This window comes from Chrysochloris asiatica, unplaced genomic scaffold (genome assembly GCF_000296735.1).
Source record: "Chrysochloris asiatica unplaced genomic scaffold, ChrAsi1.0 scaffold00049, whole genome shotgun sequence".
Classification (NCBI taxonomy): Eukaryota; Metazoa; Chordata; class Mammalia; order Afrosoricida; family Chrysochloridae; genus Chrysochloris; species Chrysochloris asiatica.
This window is the reverse complement of record NW_006408567.1, coordinates 7,651,725-7,662,690: the sequence shown is the minus strand read 5'-3', so window position 1 is coordinate 7,662,690 and position 10,966 is coordinate 7,651,725.

The following is a 10,966-nucleotide window of genomic DNA, read 5'->3' as shown; positions in this document are numbered from 1 at the left end:
AAATGAATGGTTAACTACTCCTTCCTTTTAGTTACACATCTTCTACAATTACAGTTGTGACCATCACAATTAATCCTGCTAACAAATACTCAGAATTGAATCATACAATCCTATCACTTCATCTCCTGTCTCCTTTCACCAGATCCACCTAGAAATGAGGGAAATTGATTTTTTTTTCTCAATTTAATCTTTATGAAAATAGTTTGCTAGATTTTCTTTTTAGAGCCTCTGGGTGGGTTTGAACCACCAACTTTTAAGTTAACACCCGAGCAACCCAGGTTCCTATGGCTAGTCTCTAGAAGCTGTAAAAGAGAAGTAAACAAATTCTCCCCTTCTGAAGGAATTCAGCCCTGTCTATGCCCTGATTTTAGTTCAGAGAGACCCGAGTTAGACTTCTGACTTTTAGAACTGATCTGTAAAATAGTACACTTACATTGTTTTAAGGAGTCCTGGTATGGTGTTGTTGGGTAAGTACTGAACTGCTACCCTCGAGGTCAGTGGTTCAAATGCAACAACCACTCCTCAGAAACCTTATACAGCGTTGCTATGAGTCAGAACCAACTTGGCACTTAATACTACCATTAAATGTTGTCTTAAACCACTAAATTGTGGTACTTTGTTGCAGCAACCACAGATAACTAATATAGCCAGTGTGTTAAGTAGAAACAAAAGTTATGGAATGTCATATTTTGTTTTTAAAGTGGTATTTGTCAGATAATCAAAGTAAGTGTTCTGTTCTTTGTTTAGATATTTGGTTCCATGTGACCCATTTCCACAAAGTACCTGCCAGTCCTGTTTTGTACACATTTTCTCATTAGGACTAGAGTCAGTGTGTGTTACATAAGGCAATGTTTTCTGGTTTTATTTTTAACAGGAGGGATTCTTCTGATCTTTATTAGCTGGCCAATAAGGATGAATACAATACAATACAGAAATATCTAAGCTCTTCATTTCTGATCAGGAGTTACCTTGGAATGCTGAATGGGGGAAAAATAGCTACTAACCTCTTGTATGTCCATATGTTGTTGTTGTTGTTGTTAATTGCTGTTGAGTCAGTTCTGACTCATAGCAACCCTGTATGGAGTTTCTGGGGAGCGGCTGGTGAGTTTGAACCACCAACCTTGTGGTTCAAACTGACCTTAAAGGTCAAGTGCTTATCCTTTGGTGCTAGTAAGTGGATCAAAACAATATATAATAATAATATAAGAGGGATAAGTAAATACAGGGCAGAAATGTCTATATAGCTGTATTTTAGACTATGTTTCAGTTACCAATGAATATAAAAGAATGTTTGGGTTTAACCAAAAAAAGAAAATCACTTGCACTAACAGGGACTCCAAAGGCCTGGAAGGTTGCTTCTTATATACCATGAGTCTGAAGGGGAAGAAAGCAACATTTGTTCTAGTGGAATAGAATGCAGAAAGAAATGAATAATTCAGTTATTGAAGGGCATTTATAAACGGAGCTGTCACAGACATAAAATATTTTGGGCTCTGTGGAAAGCTTGAGGCAAGGGCTCCCCTCCTAGCTGAGGGAGTCTCTGCTCCCATGTCTGCAGCTCAGAGCTCCTGTCCCCTCTTTGGGATCTTAGTGTTGATACTAAAAGTTCGGTAACCATTCAAAGAAACATTTAGGGATTGGTATAATGCTTCCCCCACCCCATTTCAGTGACCCTTTGCTAACCAACCAAAGAATTCAATTCACTTCAGCAAACATTTATTCAACAAAGAATCTTGACTTGAACATGATAGGAAGAAGCTACAGACGTTGGCTCCAAATACTCAATTGTTGTAGGTTCATCCTTTATAGTGTTGAAGATATGGTGGGTACTCAAAAAGCCAAACTTTCACACCTCTTTAGTGAAAAGCTGCCATTGGGTCGGTGTGTGTGGTAAATATGTAGGTAACAGAACAATGGTCATTTCCAAATCTTCACATGTATAATTCAGTGACATTAATTATGCTCATGTCCAACCATCATCCTTTCTGCTCTAAGCAGGGAGTCTGCCTCTTCCCTTTTCTTCCTTGCTTGGTATTTAATAGCAGCCAAAACGGAAACTCTCAGGTTCCAGTTTGGAGCCTGGAGCTGGCTCCTGCCACGCTCAGCTCACGCTCAGCACTGCCCATCCTAGCCTGGATGTCCGGATTGTAATTCTTCTTTTCCTCACCCCACCTCACCGTGAACCTCTGGGGTTGGAGCGCCTCCATCTTGGAAATCACTCTTTGGAAACCCTATACAGGGTTCCTTTGAATTGGAACCAACTTGAGGGCACCTAACAACATTTGCTTATTCAGTTTGGGGCAGTGAGGGCTCATTGGTAGAATTCTTTTCCTTCAGGCCCAGGACAGAATATTGCACAGAGCAGGCAGTTTTCAATGTTTGTGACATCAGCCCTTAGCTCTAACTAGGCACATTCCTTACTGTATTCGTTTCCTAGGGCTGCCTAAACGAAGTAACTCAAATGAGGTGACTTCAAACAACAGAAATGTATTCTCGTACAAGTTCAAAATCCAGGTGCTGGCAGGGTTAGTTCCTTCTTCAGGACTCGGAGGGAGAATCTGATCCCTGTCTCTCTTTTAGTTTCTAGTGGTGGTTGACAATCCTTGGTGTTACTTGGATTATGGCAGCATGATTCCAATCCCTGCCTCCATTGTTACATGGCCTTCTTCCCTGTGTCTTTGTGTCTCCACATGACCACCTCTGCAGCCTTGTCTCTCTTTTCTCTTTCTAGGAGGACACCAGCCACTGGATTAAGGTCCACCCTGCTCCAGTACGGCATATCTTAATTGTATCTGCAAAGACTCGACTTCCAAATCAGGTCACATGCCGAAGGTTTGAGTGGACATCAATTTTTAGTGGGCACTATTCAACTATTCAGAGCCCTGGTGTGGCACTGTAGAATCAACACTGGGCTGTGAACCACAAGGCCACCAGCTGCTTCTCAGAAACCTCATACAGGGTCACTATGAGTCAGAACCGACTTGACAGCTCTTAACAACAATAGCAACAATTCAACATTCTGAGTCCTGGTGTGGTGCTGTGGGATAAGCACTGGACTGCTAAGGACAAGATGGTAGTTCAAATCCACCAACCACTCCTTGGAGACTACACAGGATCACTATGAATTGGAACCTGATGGCACTTAACAACATTTGCCTATTTTGTTGGGGCTATAGTAGCTCATTGGTAGAATTCTCACCTTCCACGTGTGAGAGCTGGCTTCAATTTCTGCCCAAGGTACCTCATGCACAGCCACTCCCATCTGTTGGTGGAAGCTTGGGTTTTGTTATGATGCTGTTCAGGTTTCAGTGGAACTTTCAGACTAAGACCAAGGAAAAAAGGCCTAGTGACATACTTTTGAAAAGCAGCCAATGAAAATCCTATAGGTCCCAATGATCTTTTCTACAACTGGTCATGGGAATGGCACTGGACGGGGCAGCATCTTGTTCCCTGTGTATAGGCTCACCATGTGCCAGGGACCAACTCAATGGTAGGCAACAACAACAAAGGAAGATGGTAAATCAAAGCTGTCACTTAGATTTCCAGCTTGGGTAACGCCTCCCTAGATGGTAAGGGCAGGAACTGACTGGGAAACAGAGAGAAGAAGGATTTGTTTCTTGATTGTTATTTGTGGAAGGGGCTGGAGTAGATCTGATGTGATTATGAATATGTTGAATTTATGAGGTATTTTTTTTATTATTTGTAAGCTTTCCAGAAGCAGGTCTGGCTTTTTAAAAGATGATCAGGGATTCATAGTTTCTCTAACAGCTATCAGTGTGTACTGTGGGCCAGGCACCGTTCTAAGTTCTTTGTCCTACTAACTCATTTAATCCTCATGACATACCCATGAGAAGCACCCTGTTACGATCCTCAGTTCACAGATGAGGATAATGAAGCACATTAAGTCACTTGCCCAACGTCACACAGCTGGTAAGGGTCAAAGGCAAGCTTTGATTTGCTAGGATCTTTGCTTTTGACCTTTAACTCCCTCTCCAAAGCTGTGTCAGTGCGGCAGGAGAGATGGCCAATATCAATCTATGCATAGAGAGGAACCGGAGCTGCCCCAGTAGTCCAAGAAGCGAGGTAGATTTCTGGGATTCCATTGAACCAGTTCGTCTTCTTAGGAAGAAGAGCAGCTTCTTGGAGCCTACACTTTATTTTGCTGAGACAGCATGGCTACATTCCAATCCTTTCCAGAGCCTTCTGTTAGGAGTGGGGAGAGAAGGTACTTCTATAGAACAGAGAATACATGTTCTGTTGCAGGACGAGGCAGGTGGAGTTACGGTCACATATCCTGGCAGGTTTGCTCCATCGAACTTTGAACAGGTGGTGTAGGAGGTAGGAAAGGAGACAGTCTGACCTGTTCTCACCCTCACTGGACCAACAGCTCTCAACATGGTATGTAAGTGGAGACTCCATTTGGCTTAAATTTGGTACATCATCTCAGAAAACCACTGCCATGCAGTAGTTATAGTTTGTTTTTTGTTTTTGCAGAGGAGCTTTTGGTCTTTCTCATGGACATAAATTAATAAGCTCGAGCAAGCAGGGACAGAATGAAGAAAATCAAATTGGTTTTCTTTTTGGACAGTCATGGATACTGCCCCAGCAAATTATTTTTTGTATTCCTCATCTTTTTGCCTTCAAACATGCTGTGAGGATTTTTATTTAATTTGTTGATTTTTTGTGGGGGAGGGGCTGTTTGTTGGTCCCCTTGCCTCAAAGTTTCTGAAATATTCCATGGCATTGTCCTTGCCAATTCTGCAGAAGTGTTACTGTTGCCCAAAGCCTGTTCACAGCCAAGTGGGAGAGTTTTGTCACAAACTGCCACTTCAGTGAAAACACAGAAAATAAAATGCAATAAATTATACAAAGGAGGTCCAGTGAAGTGCCTTGACTTGAATGGAAGGTGTCCTGATTTGCTTGGCATTGCCTCTTTAACCTTGAGATGATTTCTATTAGCTGGACATGTGAGTTTGCATTTGAGGCTTTCTTGGTCCTTTCTCTATACCTGAAGGCTCTATTGTGACTGAGGAAATGCTCTGTTTTTTTCCTTCCCTTCTTTTACCTCACTCCCAACAGCCATTCTTAAGAAAGCCTAGGAGTTTTATATATAAAACATTAAATCTTAGAGACACATCATTCTGTCTTTGAAAATGTTAGAACTGTCAATCTTATGGTTTAAATTGCTCTATCTATCTATCTATCTATCTATCTATCTATCTACTACCCACCTCTCTCTCTCCATATATATATATATATATATAGGATGCTGGTGTGGTGCTGTAGATAATGCACTGGACTGCAAGGTCAGTTAGAACTGAAAGGTCTGCAGTTCAAGCTCACCAGCTGCTCCTCAGAAACCCTATACAGGGTCACTACGTGACTATATGACTTGAAGATACTAAACAACAATGTATATACAAAGTCTTGTATTTTATTTTATATATCTATTGTGATACCAAACCAGTGAAACCTCAGCTTTCCTGATCAGTTCCGACCTCAGCTGCCAGTGTAGCCCACTGGCTGCTCCTTAGTTTCTTAGGTTTAATGATCTGTTGAATTATGACTCACACACTCCATGGAAAGGGCTATCTTTAAACAAGTAGGAGAAAGGACATGGAATGGTGAGGTCTCAGGAGCCCTGAAGGTACTGTAGGATAAGCACTGGAGTCCGGTTTTTTGGTTTGAGGAGGCATCTTTGGTGCAAAGCTTCTATAATCTATAGGGGACATGCTTTACTCTTCCAAGAGCCTCCTTATTCTAAGGCCTGTTATTGGTCCCACTTTATAAGGAGCCCATGTGGTGATGTAGGATAAGCACTCAACTGCTAACCACACAGTTGGCAAAAATATGAGGCTTTCTGCTCCAATAAAGTTTTATAGTCTTGGAAACCCTGTACAGGGTCCCTATGAGTTGGAACGGACTCATGGTAGTGTGTGTGTGTTTGTGTGTCTGGCCAGGATTGACAATATCATGTCCTGAGTCTTAGTCAGCATCATATCTCTGGTGATCCCTCAGCCCAGTCCTCATTGGTCTCAAGTGTGGTCTGGTTCTCAGGAATGTTGCTGGCAGGGGGTTCCACAACTCATGTAGACTTGTATACAGATGAATCCCAAGAATCACTATGATGGGCAACTTGGACATTGGCTACCCAAAATAGGGGGGCTACAAAGGTAAGAAGTGACTGACTTACAAGCTTTCAAGAGAGAACCTAGATCCAGAGGTGTGGAGGAAGGTAGAATCTCCACTGAGTAATATACAATCTGTCTAGGCGGGGCTGATGAAATGAAATAGATATGTCTCTTGTGATACAATAGTAAATAATTGTTATCAGGACTGATTGAGGGTTGGAAATGTAAACGTAGACGTTTTGTAGCAAGGAGTGGGGTGATTAACTTTGCAGTCTAGGAGCACAGGTCCCTGGGACCATCAAGGGAGAAAAGTGGAGAGTGGGACCCTACCCAGAGAAGTGATGCCAGGGATGGAGGCAGAGACGATGACATGGAGAGATGGAGCAGCTGGGGACTTTAGACACAGAGAGGGAGAGGGGATGTGTGCTGACAACTGGTGGGCAGGCTTGTAGTGTATACCCTTTGGTTGGTTGATGATGCATGGAGGGGACTGTAACCATGGCAATGAAACAATTTAAGATAGGATGAATGTAAAACTAATGTTGTCCCATGTTAACTATTACATAATTCACAATAAAACATTAAAACAAAGAAAGAAAGAAAAGAGGGAACCTAGATCCAGAGGGCACGGTGGAAGGTAGAATCTCCACTAAGTAGTATCCAATCTGTCTAGGTGGGGCTGATGAAAGGAAATGTGGATAGGTCTCTTGTGATACAGTAGTGAATAACTGTTATCAGGACTGATTGTGAGGGTTGGAAATGTAAAGGTAGACATTTTGTAGCAAAAGGAGGGGAGTGATTGCCTTTGCAGTCTAGGAGCAGAGGTCCCTGGGACCAACATGGGAGAAAAGCGGAGTGCAGGACCCTACCCAGAGAAGCAGTGATTCCTGAGATGGAGGCAGAGATGATGACGTGGATGGAGTGGCTGGGGACTTCAGACACAGAGAGGGAGAGGGGCTGTGTGCTGATGACTGGGGGGCAGGCTTGTAGTGTATACCTTTTGGTTGGTTGATGATGCATGGAGGGGATTGTAACCATAGCAATGAAATGATATACAATAGGATGAATGTAAAACTAATGTTCTCCCATGTAAACTATCACATAATTCACAAGAAAACCTTAAAAAAAAGAAGGCAAGTACATAGTGTTCTACCTTAAAAAAAAAAAAAAAAAGAATCCCTATGATGCACATTCGGAGTGTCTAGGGTGGGATATGAGATGAGATGATACATTTATGACAGAGTGATATAGTTGCCACTAGTCCCTGGACCACACTTTGAGTAGTGAGGCTCTTGAGGAACCTGGAATGGTTATGGAAAAACTGTTGGGGTGGATGTAGGTCTTTCCTGGGGTCCTCATAGCCTCTGGGCTGTCCTTGTTTTTATTCCTGAAATTTTCTATTGAGAAGCTCCAGATGTCCCCTTATAAGCTGACATTTGTTGCTGTTTTGGATCCTTTATCCAGGCAGGGCATCTGCCCACATGTTTGGGTTTGCCTCAACCATTATGGCATAATAAATGACAAATGATACTTTGAGTTTATGTTGAAGTACTTAACATACATATGTAAAGTGTCTGCTGTGAAAACAGTATAAATGGAGTCATGGAGGACCAAGAATGAAACACCCTGGGGCTGAGGGAGCAGTTAGAATAATATGCAGAGGGCCCAGTACAAAATGAAAATGCAGAGTCCCTCATTCAAAACTTATGAAGAACTTCAATACGGTAACAACAGAGCATTAAAACATGTATGGGGGCCTTTTGAGTGTGCATGCCCCGTGTGCCTGTACAGGTTGCACAAGCATGAAGCTGCTCTTCAGTGTGGATGGAGGGATAAAGAAAGCATGAAGAGTTGGAAACAATACGGAGGAAGGAAAAGAGGGAGTGTGAACTCAGGATCCAGGTAGGTTCAATATTCCTGACTGAAATGCTGGGGCATTGATTTGTGCCTACTTTTCTTCCTTACAAGGTAATTTTTGTTGTTGTTGCTAAATACACTTTATTGTTTAAGAGTGAAGTTTTTGTTGGATAGTGGAAACAGTTAATATACTTGGCAGCTAAGAGGTTGGAGGAGGTTCGATTTCAACCAAAGATGGCAAGTGAAGAAAGACCTTGTCAATTACTTGTGAAAAATTTACTATTAAAAAAATCTATGGAAGTGGGAGAGGGATGGGAGAACAAGGTAGATAGGGGAACACTTAGGCAGGTTTGCATGGGCTAAATGTTTTTAAGTACCATGGAGTTGGTTCTGACTCAACCCTACAAAGGGTTCCCGAGGCTGTAAATCTTTATGGGAGCAGACCGCCTCATCTTTCTCCCACGGAACCACTGGTAGTTTCGAACTGCTGACCTTGTGATTAGCAGCCCGATTCGTAATCACTGCGCTACCAGAGCTCCTTTGGGCTACATGGGACAGAGATAAATACTGATGTATGCTAAACCTTTGAACAACTGGCTCTGTGATACAGGGATCAAAGCATAGTCTGAATGGGTAAAGAGGGGAAATAATGTTAGGGTGCTTGACTGTCTTATGAATATTGGTTTCCTGTGACTACGATTAGAAACTAGACACTCAAGTGGGATAAAAAGGAATATTGAGAAACATAACTACTGAAAGCTTGGAAGCCCGTCTTCAACCTATAATTGACTGGAATACCTAAAAGGGGTTCTAGAACTTGCCTAGTGAAATAGGCTTCTTGCAGAGCCTTGGTAGTGTATAGGACCCTAGGTGGAATCCTAAGCCTCATCCAGAATCTTCTTTTTGTTTTCTTTACGTTGAGGTGCAACCCATCCTGAAGGCTGTTGTCTTGGATCTTCATCAGTATTTTTTTAGTCCTGACTTTCAGCAAGCAAGGTTGTACCATTTGCATACTGCAGCTTGTTAATGACTCTCCCTCCAAGCCGGATGCCACATTCTTCTTCATATAATCCAGTTTCTTGGATTATGTGCTCAGCATACAGAATGAATAAATATGGTCAAAGAATATAACCCTGGCAACACCATTCCTAATTTAAAACCATTCAGTGTCCCCTTACCCTGTTTGAATGACTGCCTCTTGGTCTATGCACAGGTTCATCAGCAGTAAAATTTAATGTTCTGGAATAGCCATCCCTCGCAATGTTGTCCACAGCCTGTCATGATCCGCACAGTCAAAAGCCTTTACATAATCAATAAAGCACAGGTAAACATCTTTCTAGTATTCTCTGCTTCCAGCCAAGATCTATCTGATATCAGCAATGATATCCCTAGCTCCACATCCTCTTCTGAATCCAGTTTGAATTTCTGGCAGTTCTCTGTTGATGTACTGTTGCAGCCATTTTTTAATTACCTTCTGAGAAATTTTACTTGCATGTGATATTAATGATATTATTCAATGATTTCCATATTCCACTGGGTCACCTCTCTTTGGCACAAATATGAATCTCTCCTAATCAGTGGGCCAGGCAGCAGTCTTCTAAATTTTAAGGCATAAATGAGTGAGTGCCTCCAGTACTGTGTAAGTTTGTTGAAATATTTTAATTTATATTCCGTCAGTTCTTGGAACCTTGCTTTTTGCCAATGCCTTCAATGAAGCTTAGACTTCTTCCTTCAGTACCATCTGTTCTTAAACATATACAACCTTTTGAAATGGTTGAACATCAATCATATCTGTTTGGTACAGTGACTGTGTATACTTTCCATATTCCCTTGATGCTTTCTGTATAATTCATTATTTTGCCCATGTTGTTACTGTCAAGTGTCATGGAGTTGGTTCTGACTCATAGCGACCCTGTTCTCCAAGGTTTCCAAGGAGCAACTGGTGGGTTTGAACCTCTGACCTTGTGGTTCAAACCTAGCTTGAAGTCCAGTGCTTATCCTACAGCACCACACCAGGACTCCATTTTGCCAACAAAATTCTTCAATATTTAAAGTGGAAGCTTGAATTTTTTCTTCAGTTCTTTCATCTTGAGAAATGCTCTGCGTGTTTTGCCTTTTTGGTTTTCTAACTCCAGGTCTTATCACATTTAGTTATGATACTTTGTCTTCTTGAGCTTCCCTTTGAAACTTTGTGTTCCGCTCTTTGCTCATTTCTTACATTCACTTTAGCATTTCTACCATGGAGAACAAATTTCTGGGTCTCTTCTGACACCTATTTTCTTTCTTTCAAAAAATGTTTTACTGTGAATTATGTGATCGTTTACATGGGAGAACATTAGCTTTACATTCATCCTATAGTATTTCATTTCATAGCCACGATTATAATCCCCTCCATGCATAATCAACCATCCAAAGGGTTTACCCTGCAAGCCTCCCCCTGGTCATCAGCACACAGCCCCTCTCCCTCTCTGGGTCTAGAGTCCCAAGCTGCTCCATCTCTCCATGTCATCGTCTCAGCCTCAATCTCTGGCATCACTGCTTCTCTGGGTAGGTTCCCGTTCTCTGCTCTTCTCTCTTGATGGTCCCAGGGACCGCCGATCCTGGACTGCAGAGTCAACCACTCCCCTCCTTTTGCTACAAAACATCTACCTTTACATTTCCAACACTCACAGTCAGTCCTGATAGCAATTATTCACTATTGTACCACAAGAGACTTATCCTCATCTCCTTTCATCAGCCCCACCTAGACAGATTGGATACTACTCAGTGGAGATTCTACCTTCCTCCATGCCCTCTGGATCTACGCTCCCTCTTGAAAGCTTGTAAGCCAGTCTCTTCTTGCCTTTGTAGCCCTCCTCCCCCATTTTGGGTAGCCAATATCCAAGTTGCCCATCCCTGTCAACCTGTATACTGGGGGGTTGGGAATAATCCTTGCTGTTAAGATTTGTTTCTTCTTTTGAGCTACTGCATCCATAGGT